Below are 22,295 nucleotides of genomic sequence, written 5' to 3'. Positions count from 1 at the left end.
CACAACTAGACTTTGGAGTTATTTAGAACCTGTCACCTCTTTCTTCCTTTCTGTTTCTCCCTTCTGGATCAGGACCGTCTATGCCATGCTATGCACAGACGGTGAGGAATTGTGCCTCAGGATAAACTGTTCCTTGACTCTTTTTTCACATCTGATTTAGATGATGTTTAGGTGAGACTTTAGAGTTCTGAGGTGTTACAGGAATGAGAAAATTTCTAAGGCTTCTGGGGTGGAATGAATATACTTTGTATACGAGAACATGAATTTTGGGAGATAAGGATGGAATGCTATATACTTAATGTTTGTTCCCTTGAAATTCATTTGGAAACCTCATTTCCTGTGTGACAATACTGAGATTTGAGATCATTGGGAGGGGATCAGGTCATGAGGGTGGAGCCCTCATCTCTCAGATAGACCCCAGGACACATGGCATTTCTGCCATGCTAAGACACAGTGAGAAGCTGCTCAGAATGAACCAGAAAGTGAACTCTTCCCAAACATTGTATCAGCCAGTACTTTGATCTTGAACTTCCCCAGAGTCCAGAATCATGAGAAATAAGTGTCTCTTGTTCCTAAGCCACCAATTCTGTGATAGTACCTGAATGGACTGAGACAATTATGAGAAATCGATTAAGTAATTATTTCTGAGAACTTACAATTCAGACATTAACAGTACCCAAAGCTGTGTTCAAACTGCAGCCTGTGGATGAGCACACTCTCTGCCCACTATGCACGGCTTCATCCCTGGCCTGCCACAGAGCTTAGCTTGCTAAGGTACTGGTGACCATCTGCCCTAGGGACAATAGTGCTCTCTCTAACTTTAGCGAGTGAATGATTTGTTTCTTCTGGCAGTCTAGGAGTTGTGCTAGTCAGATTTTCATCTCTGGGACAAAGGACCTGAATTAGGAATGGGTTAAAGATTTCAGTAGATGGTCGCTTGGCCTCTGTCACGTTGGGCCTTGGCAGGGCAGAAGATTGCGGCAGTTAGAGCAGTGGAGCTGCTCATCTCGTAATGGCTGACAAGAAGCAAGATAGAGACGGACAGGAGGGGAGGAAGGAGAGGAGAAAGGGAGTGAGGGAGAGAACTACAAAGAGGACAGGAAGGAGGAGGAGGAGGAAGGGATAGGAGACAGGAAATAAGTTCAAAGTCACGCCTCCAGTGATGTGCTCCTCCTAATTGGTCCCCACCCCCCTAATAGTGCATTCAGCTATGAATCCATCCAAGGATCAGTCCACCAATGTGGTCAGTGCCCCTATGATGTAATCATCTCTCAAAACTGCCACCTTCTAGGGACAGGGCCTGTGGGGGGGCACTTCATGTACAAACCATAACAGGAGTGCATGTCAAACTTCTGGCCATTTTGTTTTATTTTTGCCATTTCATGATTATATTTTATTTGTGAGATGGTCTCCCTGTGTTGTCCAGGTTGGCCTCAAACTTGGTACTCTCCTGCCCCAGCTTCCCAAGTGCCAGGATTCCAGTTATATATCCTATGTCTGGTTAGTTTCTGCTATTTTCAGCTGGAAAAAAAAAAAAAAACTAACTAAAGGCTGTTGAACTTTATGAAATATATTGTCCTTGACAATATATATTTGGTAGATATTTCCTGAGCTTTCTAAAACCCATAATTTTTAGAGCCAATCAGATCTGTGATCCAATTCTGATCTCATCCTATTTACTAGCTGTGTGACCTTGGGCAATGGATCCAACTTTCTGTCTCTCATTTACTTTATTTGTAAGATGGGGTCAATCAAAGTCACGCAAACACACACACACTTCAATTTAAGGCGGATATTATTTTATTGGAAGATTCCAAAAATGTTGTAACTAGGAGACAGGCAGACATAGTGTGAAAAGTTGAATTTTTACTGTTGTATAAATCTGTCACCAAGGGGGCATAGACTTCCCTTTGCAAGTTCTTGGTCTTATTGATAAAAGAATTTAAGAAATGACTCAGAAGGGAACTCTAGGAAAATTTATTGCAGAGAGAAAAAGCAACAGGGTAGGAAAGCTGGAGACTTTGGTAGCAGCTTGGAAGAGGAGAGATAAGAGGAGAAAAAAAGAAATTTACATGTTGACCAGAATAAATAAGGAAATATACTCTTGGGAAGGCAATGTTGGCACACCAGAGAACTATATTCAAAGCGCCTTTCTTCCTTGTGGTTTTTATTGAAGGGACACAAGATTCTCTTCTTGGTGACACATTCCTTAGGTGAGAAAGCAGTGCTCCATCCTTTCTGGCTGAGCAACAAGAATGTGTTTAATTTTATGTTGTTTCATTTAGCTTTTCAGTCAGCTCAGAGCTGCTGGGGTGGCCTGGAACTCAGAGCACATCTAAGGTAGGAAGCAGTGGTAACTAATTGCCAGTTTAAAGCTCCTGCCATGGCCTCAGTCTTGCACTTCGTTATAATAGAAACAGCTTGAGGCTCTTTATCCTTTGCTGGAAGGCTGGCACTGGTTTAATTTGAATCTAGCCATGGATGGCCAATGCTGGAAAATTTGTCATTATTGTGTTTGAAATCTGCCTCTCCTTATTTGTTTTATTTTTTGAGGTAGGGCCTCACTCTAGCCAAGGCTGACCTGGAATTCACTATGTAGTCTCAGGGTGGCCTCGAACTCATGGCAATCCTCCTTCCTCTGCCTCCCGAGTGCTGGGATTAAAGGTGTGCACCACTATGCCCGGCTTGAAATCTGCCTTTCTTTAAAACAAAAAATTATTTTCCTATTTACCAGGATCCTAACCCTGATCATGCCATTTGTCTCAGAGGAAATATATTGATATTCATATATCTCCAGTGGTGCCTGGGAAGTTGATGGCTTTGGAGGGCCTTTAACTTCCCTTTCTTCCGGCCTAGCATCCCCTATCAAACTCATGTGTCATACTGCCAGAAATCTGACTCCCTCACTGGCCCCCACTCCATCACTCCATCTCATAACATTCAGGCTGAGTATATGGGGAGGTTTCCTTTCAGATGTTGTTTTCCCAGCATTCTGGCTTCTGGGTTACTTGAATCAGTGCCTCAGTGGTATTTGGGGGAGCAGACACTTCTGGTGAAAGCAAGAGGTGCTTGGAGGAAGAGCAAAGTTAAGTACAGTGTTTTCTGGGCTGGAGTGGCTACAGTGAGCTCAGTGCTGTCAGGAAGGTGGGAGAGGCCTGGCTTCAGAAGGGGTCCCTGAACAAGCCCAGTGCGGAGGAGTCCCCTTTAATCATGCATCTGGCCAAGGCACACTTCCAGGAAATGTTTCATTGCTTATCTCACTTTCCCGACCCCCCACAGCCTTTCTTATTGCTTAACCAGTTCAAACAAAGACTGTTGTTCTTTCTTTGAAAGGCCCCTGTGTAGGGCTCTGAGTTCCTGCAGACAGGAAGCAGTCCAGGCTTGCTTGTAGATTTCTTGGCTGTTGTGGTGAGTGTCACTTGCTTTGGCTGCACTTGTCACAGCTGGCCTTGGGCCCCTTGCTGCCATCTTCTGACACTAAGCCACGAGCTGGAGCTAGGTACCTTCCTACTGGGGTTTTCCCCACATAAATCTATGCGAATGATTAATTCCATGTATTGTGGAGTACTCCCCATGAGAAGACACACTGCCTTCTAATTTCTGGTGGTGGTGTGTGTAGGGAGGGAAAATAAATAATTATGTTGGTTGCAAGGAGAAATTGATGTTTGGCATTAAAAATGAGATTAAAAAACAAAAAAGAAGAAGGAGAAAGGAGACATCTATACCCTCATGGGCTAGGCATGGCGATGCACACATCTCATCCTAGTATTTGGGAGGCTGAGGTTGGAGATTGCCTGTGAGTTTGAGGTCAGCCTGGGACTACAGAGTGAGTTTTAGGTTAGCCTGGACTAGAGTAAGACCCTGCCTCAAAAAAAAAAAAAAAAAAAAAAACAAAGTGAGGGCCGGCTTTGAGGTTAAGGTGTTTGCCTGCAAAGCCAAAGTACCCAGGTTCGATTCCCCAGGACCCATGTTAGCCACATCCACAAGGGGGCACACATGTCTGGAGTTCGTTTGTAGTGGCTGAAGAAACCTGGCATGCTCATTCTCTCTCTCTCTCTCTCTCTCTCTCTCTCTCTCTCTGTCAAATAAATAAATAAATAAAACATTTAAAAAAATTCAAAAGAAAAAAAAACCCAAAGTGAGAGAGAGCAATAGAGACATAAAGTTATAGGTTTTAAATAAAAATCCCATAGTCTATTATTAAAACCAGTGGTCATAGTAGAGATGCATTATATATTTTTGTCATACACACACACACACACACACACACACACACACACCACACACACACACACATTTACATTTAGCAACTCTGTCCATGCAAAAGATACAGAAATAATGATCAACTCAGTAATGGTATGGATCACATTTTCTTGGCCCACAGTTTGGCCTCCAAAACTTATTTCCCTCTAAAAGGAACTTGAGGGCATCTGGAATGAATGACTGATTCAGGTCTAGGGTAGGAAATAGACAAACTGATTCTAGGACATCTCCTCATACTAGATATCAAGGATGAGATGAAAGAGTATTAGAGATGTCAGAAGAAGTCATGAACTGACTCGAGGTTCTCAAGGCCAAGGCAGAGCAATCTGAACATCAGTAGGATAATCACTGCAACGGAATTAAATGCAGAGAGCATCTTTAAATCCATGGGCAGGAAGTATTAGTTGAAGAAAGCTCCTGCACAATCTTTCTTTTTTCAATTTAAAAAGCACACTCTGCTTAATTTTATCTAATGTGACAAAGACTAATACATGAATTGAATTTAAAAAATGAGGCCAACAGTCTTTTAAAGCTTCAGCAAGCTGCTTCAGCACCTTTTCCCTTACACATTCTACTTTTGTTCACTAGGAATCTTGACCAGGACCCTATCAATACATGTTGTAGATAATATTCTCTAGGAGTGGACTCATCCCTGTATAAGTTGCTTTTTTAATGCACTTTTATGTGGTTAGACACACATTTATAAAGTTTACCATCTTGCAATATAAAATCATTTTGACAATTCTATCTTTAAATATATTTTGTTTATTTATTTATTTGAGAGAGAGAGAGAGAGGAAGAAGCAGAGAGAGAGAGAGAGAGAGAGAGAGAGAGAGAGAGAGAGAGAGAGAATGGGTGCACCAGGGCCTCTAGCCACTGCAAGCAAACTCCAGATGCATGCTCCCCCTTGTGCTTACGTGAGTCCTAGGGAATTGAACCAGGGTCCTTAGGCTTCACAGGCAAATGCCTTAACTGCTAAGCCATTTCCTCAGCCCGACAATTCTATCTTCATTTGATGAAATCGATTCATACTTTAGAAACTACTAACTCACAGTTATTAAAGGGAATCAGTTACTGGAGACATTGTGGATATGTCCAACAGCCTTATGCAAAGCCTTCCACATTACCTAAAATGTTTTCTTCTACAAGCGAAAGCTGCTGGGTGCAGGTTTATAATACTACAAGTCAGTATTCGGGTTAGTGTCAGCAGGTGGCAAAGACCACCTATCCCAGCACGCTAGCAGAGTAAGGGCTTGTCATCATTGTAGACACACATCTGTAAATTTGCACACTATTTTATTCTTAACAAGGAATTTCAGTGTTATACTGAAATGCTTTAAGTTAAAAGGATGGTTTAAGCACTGTATCCTGTCCCGTAGGGTTATGAATAGCTTATTGGAAAACCCAGAGCCTTCAGGATCTGTGAGGCAGTAGGCTCCAACCCTCATCACCAACAGATCCCACTTCTCCAAAGTTGGCGTGGCCTGTCTCCTTGGCGTGGTCCCTTGCCTCTGCTTGTCCAGTTAACCCCTTCTGGCACACCATGTATCTCAGGGTGAAGCAGTTTACATCAGTAAACTGGCTCTTTCTTCTGGCTTCATGTGCTAATTCCAGTGCCCATACAAGAACAATATCATCATCAGAGGAGAAAATGGTAAGAGGAGGGGTGTCTGGGTCAGGGAAGTTATGCTGAAGTGGGTAGTAGTGGATTCCATCATAGATAAGCAGAACCCTTTTGGCATATCCTGCATCTTCCCCAAAACGATTGATTCTTACTGTTGGTGTATCTACTATACATATTTCACATCGACAGAACTTAGAGAAAATGGATATTTCAGTTGCTCCTCCCCAAGAATCATCCCTTTTGATCCAGTCACAGTGCGCTTGGTTTGCTTTTCTCAGGACGGCCTCACTACAGAAGTTGGGATCACTTGCTATGCCATCTCATTTCAGGGACACAAGCTGGATTCAGGAGTCCTCCTTCAGCAACATAGTACACACTGGCAAAGAGGCAAGAGCTGAACAATCATTTTCTTTTAGATTTTATTTTTATTTATTTATTAGAGACAGAGAGGGAGAGAGAGAGAGGGAGAATGGGCACACCAGGGCCTCTAACCACTACAAACAAACTCCAGATGCATGTGCCACCATATGCATCTGGCTTACGTGGGATCTGGAGAATCAAACGGGGATCCTTTGACTTTGCAGGGAAATGCCTTAATTGCTAAGCCATCTCTCCAGCCCATGAACAATCATTTTTAAGGTGTGCCGAGGAACTCATTATTCAAAATCAGATAAGTAGAGGGAAATAATCAAACATTTCTCTTGGTCTTAAGTGCTGCATACTCAGAGGAAGCTTTGTACGGCAGTCACAGCTAATACATGAAGAAAGAATAAGACTGCTGGACCCCTCCCTTTTTCTAATCTATAATGGGTAACAAGTGCTGGCAATGCTCATCACTGGTTGCCACTTACACACTAGAGATCCAACCAAGCATATCGACACCTACAAAGCAGGTCTTGCTGTGAAGCTCTGGTTGGTCTGGGACCTGCTTTGTAGGCCAAGCTAGCCTCCATTTTAGCAAATCTCCTATCTGTCAGCCTCCTAAATGCTGGGATTATAGGCATATGCCAGTATGCTTGGCTTAAAGAGTTCTTGGTTGAAAGAAGGAAAAAAAAAAAAAAACAATAACAAAATGCAGATTAGGTCAAACCTAGATCTATCTGCAAAAGTGCCTGAAATATGGAGAGAAAGGAGCATGGCCAATGATGCCACAATGATGCAGTCAGCAAAATACAGACTGAAATGCTGCAGGACAAACTGCTTTTATCAACAAATATCTCACAAGGCACAAAAGGGGGTGCAGATTTACAGGTTACAAAGGACTTAATAACATAAAAGACTCTACCAGCAAACTGTTAGAGCTGATAAACACTTTTAGAAAAGTGGCAGGATACAAAATAAATACAGAGAACTCAGTAGCTTTCCTGCATACTAACAACAAACATGCAGGAAGTGAAATCAGGGAATCTCTCCCATTCACAATTGCCTCAAAATAAATAAATAAATAAATAAATAAATAAATAAATAAATAAATAAATGAAGTACCTTAATGAAGGAAGTGAAGGATCTCTACAATGAGAACTTTAAAACACTCAAGTGAGAAATTGCAAAAGACACAAGGAAATGGAAAGACATCCCATGTTCTTAGATTGTGAGAATCAATATTGTGAAAATGTCAATATCACCAAAAGCAATCTACACATTTAATGCAATCCCCATTAAAATTCCAATGGCATTCTTCACAGAAATAGGAAAAACAATCCTAAAATTCATTTGTAAGCACAAGAAATCTCAAATAGCCAAAACGATTTTGAGCAACAAAAATAAGGCTGATTGTATCACCATACCCGATTTTAAACTATATTACAAAGCCATAGTAACAAAAACAGCATGGTATTGGCACAAAGACAGACATAGATCAATGGAACAGAATGGAAGTGGTGCTAGGAAAACTGGATATCTATATGTAGAAAAATGAAAATAGATCCTTGTCTTTCTCCATACACAAGAATCAAATCCAAGTGGATCAAGGACCTTAATATCACACCTGAAATTTCTCGAGGAAAAGGTAGGGGAAACCCTTCAACATATTGGCATAGGTAATGATTTTCTGAATACAACCCCAATTGCTCAGAAAATAAAACCACTAATCGACCACTGGGATCTCATGAAATTACAAAGCTTTTGTACGGTAAAGGACACTGTGAATAGAGCAAAGAGACAACCTACAGAATGGGATAAAATCTTTGTCAACTACACATCTGAAAGAGGATTAATATCCAGAATATACAAATAACTCAAAAAACAGAACAATAAGTAATCAAACAACCCAATTAAAAATGGGCTATGGAACTAAATAGCAAGTTCTCATTGGAAGAAATGCAAATGCCATGTAAACATCTAAAAAAGTGTCCTACATCCTTAGCCATCAGGAAAATACAAATCATTTATTTATTCATTTATTTATTTTTTGGTTTTTTGAGGTAGGGTCTCACTGTAGCTCAGGCTGGCCTGAAATCTACTCTGTAGTTTCAGGGTGGTCTTGAACTCTCAGTGATTCTTCTACCTCTGCCTTCTGAGTGCTGGGATTAAAGGCATGTGCCACCACTCCTGGCTCAAGGAAATGCAAACTAAAACTACCTTGAAATTCCATCTTTCCTGTCAGAATGGCTACCATCAAGAAAACAAATGACAGTAAATATTGGTGAGGATGCGGTAAAAGGGCAACCCTTCTATACTGTTGGTGGGAATGTAATCTGGTACAGCCATTGTGGAAATTACTGTGGAGGCTCTTGAGACAGCTAAAAATAGATCTACTATATGACCCAGCTATACCACTCCTAGGCATATATATATCCTAATGACTCTTTTCACTACCTTAGAGTTGCTTGCTCAACCATTTTTATTGCTGCTCCATTCACAATAACTAGGAAATGGAAGCAGCCTAGATGTCCATCCACAGATGAATGGATAATAAAGATATGGTACATTTATACAACAGAGTTCTACTTAGTGGTAAAGAAAAATGAAATTATGAAATTTACAGGGAAATGGATGTATCTGGAAAGGATTATACTAAGTGAGGTAACCCAGGCCCAGAAAGCCAAACATCTCATGTTTTCTCTCATATGTGGATTCTAGCTACAAATGTATAGACTTCTGTGTGAGCTGCAACCAAAAATCAGTAGCAAAGGCCCATAAGCTAGAAAAAGGCTATAGGGGAGGGAGGAGAGGGAAGGTTTTAATGGGATGGTATTGTATATATGCAAGTAGAAGAACAAATTACAGGGAGGGGAAAGGCCTAAGCAAGGTCAGGGGAAGGGATTGTATAAAAGAAGGGTGGGGGTGGGGGAGGGTTAATCAAAATTCAAGATATTCTGAATAAGCCATATCAAAATTTACTTTCCTGAACAATGGCACATCCAGAAGCCATAGATTGTTACTAGAAAATTTTCAGTGTCATGGATGGAATATCTTCCAGTGAGTTGTTGACCAGGGAGATCCCTGTTGCCTCTAAAACATTATAGGCTATTGCCAAGGCCCTTGGTTTCCCATGAGAAAAAGATAGTAAGACCCTATTGCTGAAGACTTCACATGCCTGAACGACAAAGTCACTGAGAAATCAAGCTGGTTCTGAGCAGGAAACCTTCTCCTTGCAGCCCAGCCAACTGAAAGCTGGAAAAAGTTGCACTATATGCAGCCATATGGGAGGCAGAAATCATCAGTGGTGAAAACAGTAGACACTGGAAGCACCAAGTTTGGCCAGAGAGGCCAAATGACTGAATGAGTGCAATAGTGGTGTGTCTGCTCTGGGGGAAACCAACTGCTCCGTAATTGGACTGAAAGCCTGCTCTATGGGAGGAAATACATGTTTGGTACTGAAAACCTAATCAAAAGCCTATGGCTGGGAGGTCATATACCTTAGGGGGATAAATCCTGCTCTTGTCTGGATAAATGCATATATTACTTTTTCCAAATTGCCCTGAAAGCACTACACTTAATGTTCATATTCATATATTAATGCTAATCTCACTTCTTGTTAGAGAAGCTTCTCTTTTCAGATGGCGATGACCACTGAGATGATCCAAAAGGCAACATAGTGCTGAGAAGAAGGGATGGAGGAGTGTCCAGCACTGAAACATCTCATACCCTCCAAGGCTCAGGGTCCATTGTAAAAGGTGGTGGAAAGAATGTAAGAGCCAAAGAAAGGGTACCACTCCTTACATACAACTGTCCAGACAAACATTGGCCTCAATATCCAAGACCTCATAGTGCCTAGCAATACCTACATAGGACCCTCATAATAGGAGAAAAGGATGATGTCACCAAATTAAAAGAGAGACTAATGAAGAGAGGGAGGGGATAAGACGGAGACCAGAGTTATGAAGGGGAAAGTGGGGGAGGGGAGGGAAATACCATTGTTTGTTGGTTTGTTGTTTGCAAGTATAGAAGTTGTCACATATATATACACATACATAGAGAGAGAGAGAAGGAGAGAGGACTTAATAGATTCTTATGAGGAGTTTGGTTCAAATTTCAAATTTAGGATGTTTTTATTAGATAGTTGGAGAATGTTGGATATTGACTGATATTGGATGACAGGAGTCAGTTTTTTAGGCATGGTAATATTATAATAATTTTTTTAAAGTATTATAAATTTATGGAGGAAAAGATATGTAAGAAACTTCAAAATGTTTAGAGGGGAGTTGGGAAGCTGGCTTAGTGGATAAAGTGCTTGCCATACAAGCATGAGATTCTGAGTTCACATCCCCAGGACCCACAAAGGGCCAGATGTGGTTGCAGGACCATCTGTAGCCCAGCATTTCTTTCTTTCTTTCTTCTTCTTCTTTTTTTAAATATTTATTTATTTATTTGACAGCGAAATAGGGGGAGAGAGAGAGAGAAAGAGAGAGAATGGGTGCACCAGGCCTCCAGCCACTGCCAATGAACTCCAGATGTGTGCACCCCCTTGTGCATCTGGCTAACGTGGATCCTGGGGAATTGAACCTGGGTCCTTTAGCCTTGCAGGCAAATGCCTTAACTGCTAAGCCATCCCTCCAGCTCTTGTCCAGGATATCTAAGGTAGATAGGAAGCAGAGACAGGAGAGTTCCTGGGAACTCAAGGGCCAGCTGTGCTGGTAAATGAGAGGCCATGAGGTGGAACATGAAGACTGACACCTGAGGATTTTATTTCTGATCTCCACACACATGCTGTTGCATGCAATACCACACTCAAACACACATACACACACATACACATACATGCACACACATATTTAGATGGAGGTATACAGGAAATAATAAGATTGATTATGAGTTGGTAATTGCAGAAGCAATATTAGAAGTACTTGAAAGTTATTAATAGCATCCTTACTATTTCTAAATACATGTCTAAAAAATAAAAAGAAAAGAAAAAAGCTCATATAAACTAAGGTCCTAGTATGGGCTGTGCAGCAGGGACTGAAAGAGGCTTTCCTTTTTCCTTTCCTTCTTTCTTTCTTTCTTTCTTTCTTTCTTTCTTTCTTTCTTTCTTTCTTTCTTTCTTTCTTTCTTTCTTTCTTTCCCTCCCTCCCTCCCTCCCTCCCTCCCTCCCTCCCTCCCTCCCTCCCTCCCTCCCTCCCTCTTTCTTTCTTTCTTTCTTTCTTTCTTTCTTTCTTTCTTTCTTTCTTTCTTTCTTTCTTTCTTAATTTCTTTCTTTTTTTTTCTGAGGTAGTAGGGTCTCACTGTAGCTCAGGCTGACCTGGAATTAGTCTCTGGGTGGCCTCGAACTCATAGTGATCCTCCTACCTCTGCCTCATGAGTGCTGGGATTAAAGGCATGCGCCACCATGCCCAGTGTCAGAAAGAGGCTTTCTGTGAACTCCTCTTGTCTTCCTATAAAAAGAGCCTTATAAAAGAAATCAACATTATAAAGCTTCTTCTTTTTTTTCCAAGTAGAGTCTCACTCTAGCCCAGGCTGACCTGTAATTCACTATGTAGTCTTAGGGTGGCCTTGAACTCATGGTGATCCTCCTACCTCAGCCTCCCAAATGCTGGGATTAAAGGCATACACCACCATGCCCAGCTTTTTAAATCTCTCTTTTATTTAAAAAAAAAAAGATTCTTATTACAGTAATATCTTAGTTACTTTTCCCATTGCTATGACAAAACACCCAAGAAAAGCAATTTAGGGAAGGAAGGGTTAATTGACTCATGACTTAAGAGAGGGACCAGTCAATCTTGGCAGGGAAGGCAAGGCGGTGGGTCATATTGCATCAGTAGTCAGGAAGCAGAGTACACAGGAAGTGGGACCAGGCTATCAAACATTGCAGCCCATCCCTAGTGACTCCCCTCTTCCAGCAAGGCTCTACTCCTTACAGGTTCTGGAATCTTCTGAACAGTGCCACCAACTGGGGAATCACATGCATAAACATATGACCCTATGGAAGATATTTCATCATAAAACTGCAAATGGAAAAGGAGATGAAAAGTTGCGAGGGGATGAGACATTGTATAAATAGATCTTTTTAATAAAACTTACCTTCTTTTAGTCTCCCCAGTGTATTTTTCAAAATTATTATTTCCTAAAATTCCAATTCCTCTCCCTTTGTTAGCCTTTAAGTCCCAAATTCTACAAGCTTCTTTTAGCCACACTTTCCCGCAAACAACATACAGTATGCAAAGAAAACTGTGTATTTTCACTTACTAACCTGTCTTTTATGAGTTTAATTCACAAGTACTAAATCCAAGAGGATAAATGAAAAAGTTGTTTCCCCAACATCTCCTGTTTTACAGATGAGGCAATGAGGTCAGAGATAATGCTTTTCAGGAGAGGCTGTTGTATCTGGAGTAACAATATGCAGATCTAGCTTACTGTGACCTAACACAAAAATTTACTTTTTGTTCCAGGCCAGTAGCCTGTGGGGGAGGGGGAGAGATGAGATTGTGATGGACTCTTCTGTGTGGTGAATGGTTAACATCTCAGGCCACTTCTATCTTATGGCATATCCATATGAAAACAATTGCTAAGTCATGGAAGAGAGCCATTCAAGATCAAAAGTCAGGGCTGGAGGGATGGCTTGGTTGTTTAGGTGTTTGCCTGCAGAGCCAAAGGATCCAGGTTTGATTCCCCAGGACCCACATTAGCCAGATGCACAAGGGGTTGCACGCATCTGGAGTTCTTTTGCAGTGGCTGGAGGCCCTGGTGTGCCCATTTTCTACCCCTTCCCTCTGTGCTTTCTCTGTCAAAAAAAAAAAAAAGATCAAGAATCAGCTCTTAAATGCACCCATCTAGAAGTGTTGAGCATCATTTCTGCATAGGCTGTCAGCTTCAAGGGAACAAGGAAAGTTAATCCTTCAAGGTGACAGGAAGCAGAGAAGAATCAGTGTATCAGAGTCAGATGACACAGATGGGAAAATTGAGGAAAGTTTGATAAAGAGGTGATGTAAGGAGGTGTTGGCCAGTTTCAGAGAAATCCAGACTTAATAGTAAAGCAGTAGACAACTGTTATGACACCGTGAGCCTAAACAGAGGGTGGCTGCCAGGATCTAATGAGACCTGCAGTGGCCAGAAACCCTCCACACCAATGGCTACCAAGAGGGGGTTCTTCAACAAAGGCTGTGCCCTTGAGTAAAGGAAATGCCATTATTGCCAATCCATCGTCCCACAGGGAACACAACCGAGATGCTCTCAGACTCTGCTTGTTGTTTCGTTTCCTGCTGGTACTTCTTATGGGTTTAACTCTACTGGAAGCCAGAGGACCAGGGTGTCCCTGCTGCAGTCTGTACCAATCAGCCTCTGGTATAGGACAGAGTGTTGAAGGATGGAGAAAAGGATATAAAGGATATAGAGGGACAAATGAAGAATGACCAGCATGGCCAGATTTTACTGAGCAGCAAAGCATGTAGCATCTTGAGCAAGTTCCTCAGGACACTTAGCTGGGAGTTGTTGGGGCTGGCATTGTATGCTGGCACCTAGCTTTTGATCTTGGCTTGGTATCCTATGTTATGTTTGCTGCTCCATGAGGACCAGGTTTTTCCTGGGCTGATGAAAGCCAAACTTGATTAATTTTCTGCTGGACTTGAATCTTATAAATTGTGAATTTGAAACTATTAGGTGCTGTGTATGGAGCTTTGAAATAGACCATTCTGGGGCCAAGCACATTGCTTCTCTTTCCATGGAATGGCTCCAGGAACTGATCATTCTATTTGCATGGGAAATTTTACTACTTTTACCCTTAACAGTAAAACACACTTGTTCTTTCTTAGAATTCCTCATCTATAACCCTAGCTCATTCCTGGAAGGAAGTTTTTGGGTTGGATCCTGTTCTGTCCATACAGATGAAAGCATAGAGTTAGATTCTTGGTACCAAACTACCCCTGTTGGCTCTTGGTTTCCCTACCTACTTCTGAACATCATAGAAGTTCAGTATTATATATGATTTAGTTTGTCTTATTGATCTTTTTGTTAAACAGTTTAAGATCCATTTATTTCTAGATCTATTTAAAATATTAGTTTATTTGTAAGCAGAGAGAGACATGCAGAAGAGAGACACAGAAAAAAGAGTGAATGGGCATGCCAGGGCCTGCAGCCATTGCAAATGAACTCCAGATGCATGTGTTACTTTGTGTATCTGGCATTACATCAAACTCAGGTCATTAGGCTTTGCAGGCAAGTGCCTTAACTGCTGGGCCATTTCTCTGGCCCTAAATATTTATATTAAAAATAGTTTTATTTGTTTATTTGCAAGCAGCGAGAGAATGAGAGAGAGAGTGAATGCACACACCAGGGCCTCTAGCCACTGCAGATGAACTCTAGACACAGATACCATTTTGTGCATCTGGTTTTATGTGGGTATTGGGGAATAAAACCCAGGCTGTCAAGAGAGCATCTTAACTGCTGAGCCATCTCTCAAGACCTCATCTATATCTCTCTATATATTTTGAGGCAAGCCTAACAGACTGGCCTTTTTTATGCAACAGAGTAAGAGCGAGAATGAGAGTGAGAATGAGAGATAGAGAGAGAGAAAGGGAGAGAGTGAGAGAGAGAGAATTGGTGTGCCAGGGTCTCCAGCCACTGTAATGAAACTCCAGACGTGTGTGCTATCTTGTGTGCATGTGCAACCTTGTGCACTTGTGTTGCCTTTGTGTGTCTGGCTAATGTGGGACCTGGAGAGTTGAACATGGGTTCTTAGGCTTTACAGGCAAGTGCCTTAACCACTAAGCCATCTCTCCAGCCCTATCTATCTATCTATCTATCTATCTATCTATCTATCTATCTATTATCTATCTATCTATCTATCTATCTATCTATCTATCTATCTATCTATCATCTATCTATCTATCATCTATCTATCTATCATCATCTATCTTTCTTATTTATCTATTTTTTTGTTTGTTTTTGGAGGTAGGGTCTCACTTTAGCTCAAGCTGACCTGGAATTCACTATGTAGTCTCAGGGTGGCCTCGAACTTATGGCGATCCTCCTACCTCTGCCTCCTGAGGGCTAGGATTAAAGGCATGTGCCACCACGCCCGGCTCCTCATCTGTATTTTTAACATGGAAAATAGTAGCTATATAAGTAGGGTGCAAGAAATAACTGAAACAGGGCTGGAGAGTTAGCTTAGCTGTTAAAGAGTTTGCCTGCGAAGCCTAAGGACTCAGGTTCGCTTCTCCAAGGTCCCACATAAACCAGATGCACACGGTGGCGCATGCATCTGGAGTTCATTTGCAGTGGCTAGAGGCCCTGGTGCACCCATTCCTTTTCTCTCTCTCTCTCTTCCTGCCCCCTGTCTCTAATAAATAAATAAATAAAAATAAAATTAAAAAAAAAAAAGAAATAACTGAAACAGAAATAGTCAGCCGTTCCTAATTCCACATGTCGAACAGTCACTCATGACAGGTACTCACCTCTGCTTCCTATCTGCATGGAGTTAATTTTCATCCAGTATCATAAGCCAACATGTGAGCAACCATTGGCCATGCTTGTCCTTTTCCACTGCTTGGAACATTAAGGGTGGTCTGTTTTACCATTAGGAAAAGGTGACACTCAGGATTTATTTGTATACATTTGAGCTAAAATTTCATGTCTTGTTTATATCAGGAAGAAACTAGTAATTCAAATATATGAGTACATTTTCTTAGCTTTTTAGTTTCCAAAGTGCTCTTTCACAGTTATCTTCTCTTTTGATCTCTCTGAGTCAGAGACGGATGGAAGAGGTGGTTATTATTCCTATTTTTGTTCATAAAGAGAGGTTAAAAATATCTCCAAACCAAACAAAAAAAGAGTGGGGGCTAGGGTGATGGCTAGGGTGGTTAAAAGTGCTTGCTTGCAAAGCCTGCTGGCCCAGGTTCAATTCCCCAGTACCCACATAAAGCCAGATATACAAAGTGGTGCCCAAGTATCCACATAAAAACAGATGCACAAAGTGGCACATGAATCTGGAGTTTATTTGCAGTGACAATAGGCCCTGGTATGCCCCTTCTCTCCTTCTCTCTGCTCACAAAACACAAAAATATATTAAAATAGAAATAGAGGCTCAAGAAGGTCATTTATCTTGCCTAGAATCTTGTGGATGAGATCAGAAGTAAGGCTGGAATCTAGCTGTCTTGAGCCAGTCTCTTTCCACTCCAGCTGCTGACCAACTTGTGAGCTGAGCAGGACAGGAATTAGATTATAGGCATGTTATGCCTCTTGCTGATGACTTAACCATTATGACAGGTATATGTTCAACGAAACTTGCTTGTTTCCAAGACAACAGGACTCAAACAAAAAACTTCAATTTCTCCAGAGGAGGCAAATTCACTGTCATTTCCATCTTTTTGAAGAACTACACATTTTGATGGGCAAAGTGCCAGAAATAATTCAGCCAAATAGTTTCAAAGAACCCTGATGGAGCAGAAAAGTGAAAGAAAGGAAACAAACGGTGTGTGTGTGTGTGTGTGTGTGTGTGTGTGTGTGTTTGATTTCTGCTGCAAGTCTTTCAGCAGAAATGATGATGATTCAGGAAAATCAAGGATCACTCCTTAGAGATTAGAAGCAAACAAGGAAAAACCAGTGTACTTTGAGATGGTAAGGTGGGAATTACTGGGGAGGAAGAGTGTGAGATGGGCAAGAGGGAGGCCCAGCCCTTTCCTTCGAGTCCCTTCCCTGATACCCAGTGGGAGAAGCAATTAGTGGTTGGAGAAATTAGGCTTGAATTCCTTACCTTGAGTCAAATGGCTTGAAGTATTTTGTTTTGATTTGCTTTTCTTGTGAGGCATTCACTCTGGCTTTAACTTTCAGTTTCTGCTGTGGAGATCAGGAGAATTTTTGAGCAGAGCCAAGACTGAATACATTCTTTATGCTGGCTGCATACCAAATTTTGTTACTGTTTTTATTAACCTATCTTATTATGGGATGGAAAATTGGAGGCTCTTTTCGATTTCTTCCAGTCTGACATTTAATGCTTTCAACACTTTTTGAGTGATTATTCTACAGAAGGCCCACTTCTAAGAATTGAGGGTTCAGATATGAGGAAGGGTCATTTAGTGGCTTGTATCTAATATATTTTGTTTTCTGGTCTTCAAAGCTAAATGATAGAAATATCATAACCTTGGTGGGAGTCTAATATATAACTGAGGCCTCATTTACCTGTCAATGAACACTACCCTACATCTTACTAAGAAGCAGGTATTCTGCTCATGTGAGTGTTTCCAAAGCAAACAAAAGTAAAGTGTATCACAGAGAGCCAGTATCTAGAATATCAAAAAGAACTCTAAATCAGTAAGAAACAAGCCAACACACAAATGAGTAAATGATATAAATGTAAGATTCACAAAAAAGGAAAATGTGAGTCTAAAGACCATTTGTGTGTACGCAGCTCCACCAAGCCAGTGAGGAAGTACAGATTAGCACCATCTTAGGTACAACTTTAGTTTTATCCACTAGTGTGGCAAAAATGAAAAGTTTATTGAGTGTTCCTGAGTTGTGGGAAGACAGCTACTCTTCTGTGCTTCTGATGGAGATGAGGAACAATCCTTGTCTTTGGGTCTGTGATTTGATATGGCCTTTTCAGAATGAAAACGATTTCATCCTCCTCACCTGTGTGTCTCATTTTGGCATAGGGGAAAGCAGAGGAGCCCACAGCAGCACCGTTCACACCAAGGGTGATTGGGAACTACCTGTAGCAGTTACCTTCTTGTCGCTGGGAGAAATCACCTGACCAAAAGCAGCTGATGGGAGGAGAGTTTTTATTGTATAGTCTGGAGGGGAAGCTTCATAGTGGCAGGGAAAAACATGGATAAGCAGAGGCTGGACATCAACTTTGTCATAGCAGGTAGAAAACAGCAGCCGAATGTGCTGAACTCTGGCAAGGAAGAGCTGGCTATAACATCTCCAAGTCTGCCCCTATAGCATCTAGCCTCTAGCAAGACTCCATCTTCTGAAATACTAGCAGCTGGGGACCAAGCATTCAAAACACATGTGTTTATGGGGGACATCTGATCCAAACCACCACACTATCCTAAGTCTTTGTTGTCAGGGAGTGAATAGATAGGACATAGCAAGTTTACATGGTGAAATATTATGCAGAACTTCAATGGAAAAAATTAGCACTTAACTGCATCAAGATGAACTGATCTGTAAAAAGTAGAAAAATCAAGTGGTAGATTTATGTGTAGCCTATGACCCCATTTATATGGAAAAAAAAAACATAGAAAAATGAGTGCTACATGCTTTTTTTTTTTTTTTTTTGAGGTAGGTCTCACTTTAGCCCAGGCTGACCTGGAATTCACTATGGAGTCTCAGGGTGGCCTTGAACTCATGATGATCCTCCTACCTCTGCCTCCCAAGTGCTGGGATTAAAGGCGTGCGCCACCACGCCCGGCCTTGAGTGCTACATGCTTTCTAAGGTGGAGGTAAGCGGTCTGATACAGATGCACATTGGATTATAATGGCAGTTATCTTTTAGTACTTTTTGAGGATTTTTGAAGACTCTCCAAGAGGGACTTCATCTATATCTATTAACATTATACCTTTTACTTGTTGAAAATTAGAGGGTGCTGGGTATGGTGGTGCATGCCTTTAATCCCAGCAAGCCAGGAGGCAGAGGTAGGAGGCCAGTTTAGGACTACAGAATGAGTTCCAGGTCAGCCTGGGCTAGAGTGAGACCCTACCTCAAAAACAATAAAAAATAAGAAGGAAACAATGTATAAGACACAATCCCTATCTTTGAGGAATTTATTGAATAATGATGACCTTATCTTCGGGCAAAGTCAAGATCAGAACTCAGGGTTCTAATTTCCTAGTGCAGTGATCTGTCTCTGGATGTATGATGCATTTACCCGCCTGTGAAGCCTTCATACTGTCTGACTTGCTTTCTGCAAAGTGATAGCTTTTCCAACTGCCATAAAGGTTAAGGCATTTCATTTCTGTCTTGGGAAACTGGGAGTTACATGGAATTTATACTAAAACTTAAAAATGCAACACAAATAGACATTAAGAATATTGATAATTTCTACCTAAAGCATACAGACTAGTAATATTATAATGAAAACACCCATAAGCTCACTAGCCATTTGAAGGAATAAAAGGCTCATGCATTTTCAAAACAGATTCTGGTAAGATTGTTTGGGCTATCCCATCAGAGGCCAGACCAAACCTGAAAGGCTACGTGGTATCTTCCCCAGCCTATATTAGCCTTATTTCTACCATTCCCTAGCAGCCAAATACATTAAACAAATGGTGCTATTTGGAAATTGGAATCTTCCTCTCTTGTTGTGTGTGCGAGGTGGCTGGGAAGTGATTTATCTGCTGGTTTTAGAGGGTGAGAAGTCGCACAAAGGCCTCAGAGTTGTGGCTAGAGGTAGAGTGTCTGAGTGTATTTAGTAAATGGTAATGCAAACCACAGAAAATATATAGCTCAGAGGAGGTGGGATGCACATTGGCTGTCTGGGAAGTAACTGAACACTTACGGTTTGTGAATAGCTAGTTCAGCTAAAGAAAGAATCAGTGTTCTTTTGGAACTCAGTGGGGAATTAAAGAAAATTTACTCATCTCAAGAGTCAATTTTTGAGGTTCGTCAAGTCTTTATCTGAGAAAAGATTTAAGCAGGAACTAGTTAAGACAATTCAGCAGAGAGTGAGGTAGGAAAGAGAAAGGGGGGGGGGAGAGAGGCAGAGACAGAGAAAGGGAGAAAAAGAGAGAGAAAGGGAGGAAGGAAGGGCAGAAGCAAAGAAACATAGGCAGAGGAAAGAGATGAAGTTTATTGCCACAGCCTGTCTTCTGTGCTGTGAGACACTGGGGACCATAATTTTACCCACATGACATACATGTCTCACATTGGCTGTACCTTTACAAAGTGCTTTTTTTGGTTCTGTATGAAGGGTAGAAAATTGCTATTCAGAGTAAGACCATAACTAACAAGGGAAGACTGGCAGTTCCCAGAAGTTCCATTTTGGGTCCTCAAAAACTACTGCTCTCCAGAGGCTTCCATCCCTCTTTGCAGAGGGAGCTGGGTTCTTTTCTCTTTTAATATTATTTATTTATTTGCAAAGAGAGACAGAGAGAAAGAGAGAGTGTGTGAACACTAATACACCAGGACCTCTAGCCACTGCAAACAAACTCCAGATACATGTGCCTCTTTGTGCATACTGTTTTACGTGGGTCCTGGAGAATTGAGCCTGGGGCATTAGGCTTTGCAGGCAGGTGTCTTAACCACTTAGCCATCTCTCCAGCACCCTGAGCTCCTTTCTTTCTCAAAGCCTGTAGGGTTGGCAGAATACAATCTGCAGTATTTGGGACATGCTTACAATTAAAAAAATGTTTTAGTATTTGTTTATTTGTAGTTTATATTTAATTACATGCATTCTTAGTTCCTAAGTAGTATCTTTGGGTTCTTGAAAGAAAATGCTACTTCTGTTGCCTTCCCAATTCTTCACCTTGTTCTGATCAAGCCACAGTCCAGCACTGGCAAAGACCTGGCCTGTCTAAGAGATGCCTGCCTTAGGGGTAAACCTCCTGCTTCATGACCTACAGAGTGGGGAAAAGCCCGTTCTTCTCACCCTCTTATCTAGACCAAGACTTCTTTTCCTTTGTTTGATGACCATCCCAACATTTTAGAGCATTTCTGCTGCCTGGAAGGTCTTTTCTCTCAATGACTTTATGCAGGGCAGAGGTTGGAATGAAACCTGAGTGATCTTGTGCAAGCACATTCAGGACTGAGAAAGAATTATAATCTCATTTCTAAGCCTTGCAGTGTAGAAAAAGTCTGGTTTTAGAAACACTGACCCTCAGAGCCTCTCACAAACTCACGGGACTTAGAACAGCCTCAATGAGATATAAATTAAAACAGCTTTTATGGGATATAAATCCACATGCCATACATTTCGCCTATTTAAAATGTACAGTTAGATGTTTTTAGCATATTGCACTATTAACCTGTAAAAATTTATGGACATATACATATGCAATAAAATGTGCTATTTTAATTATTTTAAGTGCACATTTCAGTGGCATTGGTTATATTCATAATGTGGTGCAACTATTATCATTATTTCTTCTTAAAATCATCTCAAAAAGAAGGTTAAAATCAGGCAAGCAACTTAACCACTGAGCCATCTCTCTAGTCCCCGTCTCCTCTTTTCCACCTGGAAATCCACCAGGGTAAGTACTTCTGCTGGGAATGCCTTAGGTACAATGGATGATCCTGGCTGCTCGGTGAGGCTGTCCTTCTGTGTTCAACTCAGACTTCTACAGTGTCCCACGCTGTCCTGTAGTAAGTGATTGCTTGTTTGCTCTGTCACTCAGCTCCCCAGGATGAGGGGCATTTTTGGTAGTAGTTCTGCTTTGTGCCAATTGTATAGACCTGTATTTCCATGTGGCATTATTTTATTTAACCCAGAATTACTTCTTTCTAGCATTTCTTTTTTATTTTTTTCTGATTTATTCATTTATTAGAGACAGAGAGAAGGAAAGAGAGAGAGAGAAAGAAAGAATGGGCACACCAGGGACTCTAGCCAGTGCAAACAAACTCCAAATGCATGCACCACCATGCGCATCTGGCTTACGTGGAACCTGGAGAATTGAACCTAGGTCCTTAGACTTCGCAGGCAAGTGCATTAACCACTAAGCTATCTCTCTAGCCCCTTTTTAACATTTCTAAGTGTAGCATAGGTATGCTGGTGACCAACTCCCTTAAATCTGAAATGTCTTGATTTTTCCTCCAGAAAGAATATTTTGCTGGAATATAATTCTAGGTTGACAGTTTTTGTTTGACCATTTTCCTTTTTTAAATTAAGTTTATTTATTTGCAAGGAGAGAGCAAAAGAAAGAGAGAGAGAATGGAGGAATAAATATGGGTCACCCGGGCCTCTAGTCACTGCAAATGAACTCCAGATGTATGCACCACTTTATGCATCTGGTTTACATGGGTGCTGGGGAATCAAACCTGGGTTGTTAGGCATTTCAGGCAAGCACCTTAACAGTTCAGCCATCTCTTCAGCCTCTTCCT

At 41.3% G+C, this 22,295-nt stretch overlaps 1 pseudogene; it reads right to left on the bottom strand.

Moving 5' to 3' along the window:
* Positions 1–5,676: 5,676 nt before the first annotated feature.
* LOC101597411 overlaps positions 5,677–22,295 on the bottom strand; it is a 39,744-nt pseudogene continuing 23,125 nt past the window's right edge.

Source organism: Jaculus jaculus, chromosome 7, assembly GCF_020740685.1.
Source record: "Jaculus jaculus isolate mJacJac1 chromosome 7, mJacJac1.mat.Y.cur, whole genome shotgun sequence".
Lineage (NCBI taxonomy): Eukaryota > Metazoa > Chordata > Mammalia > Rodentia > Dipodidae > Jaculus > Jaculus jaculus.
The sequence above is the reverse complement of the archived record's forward strand: the minus strand, read 5'-3'. Positions and strand labels throughout refer to the sequence as shown.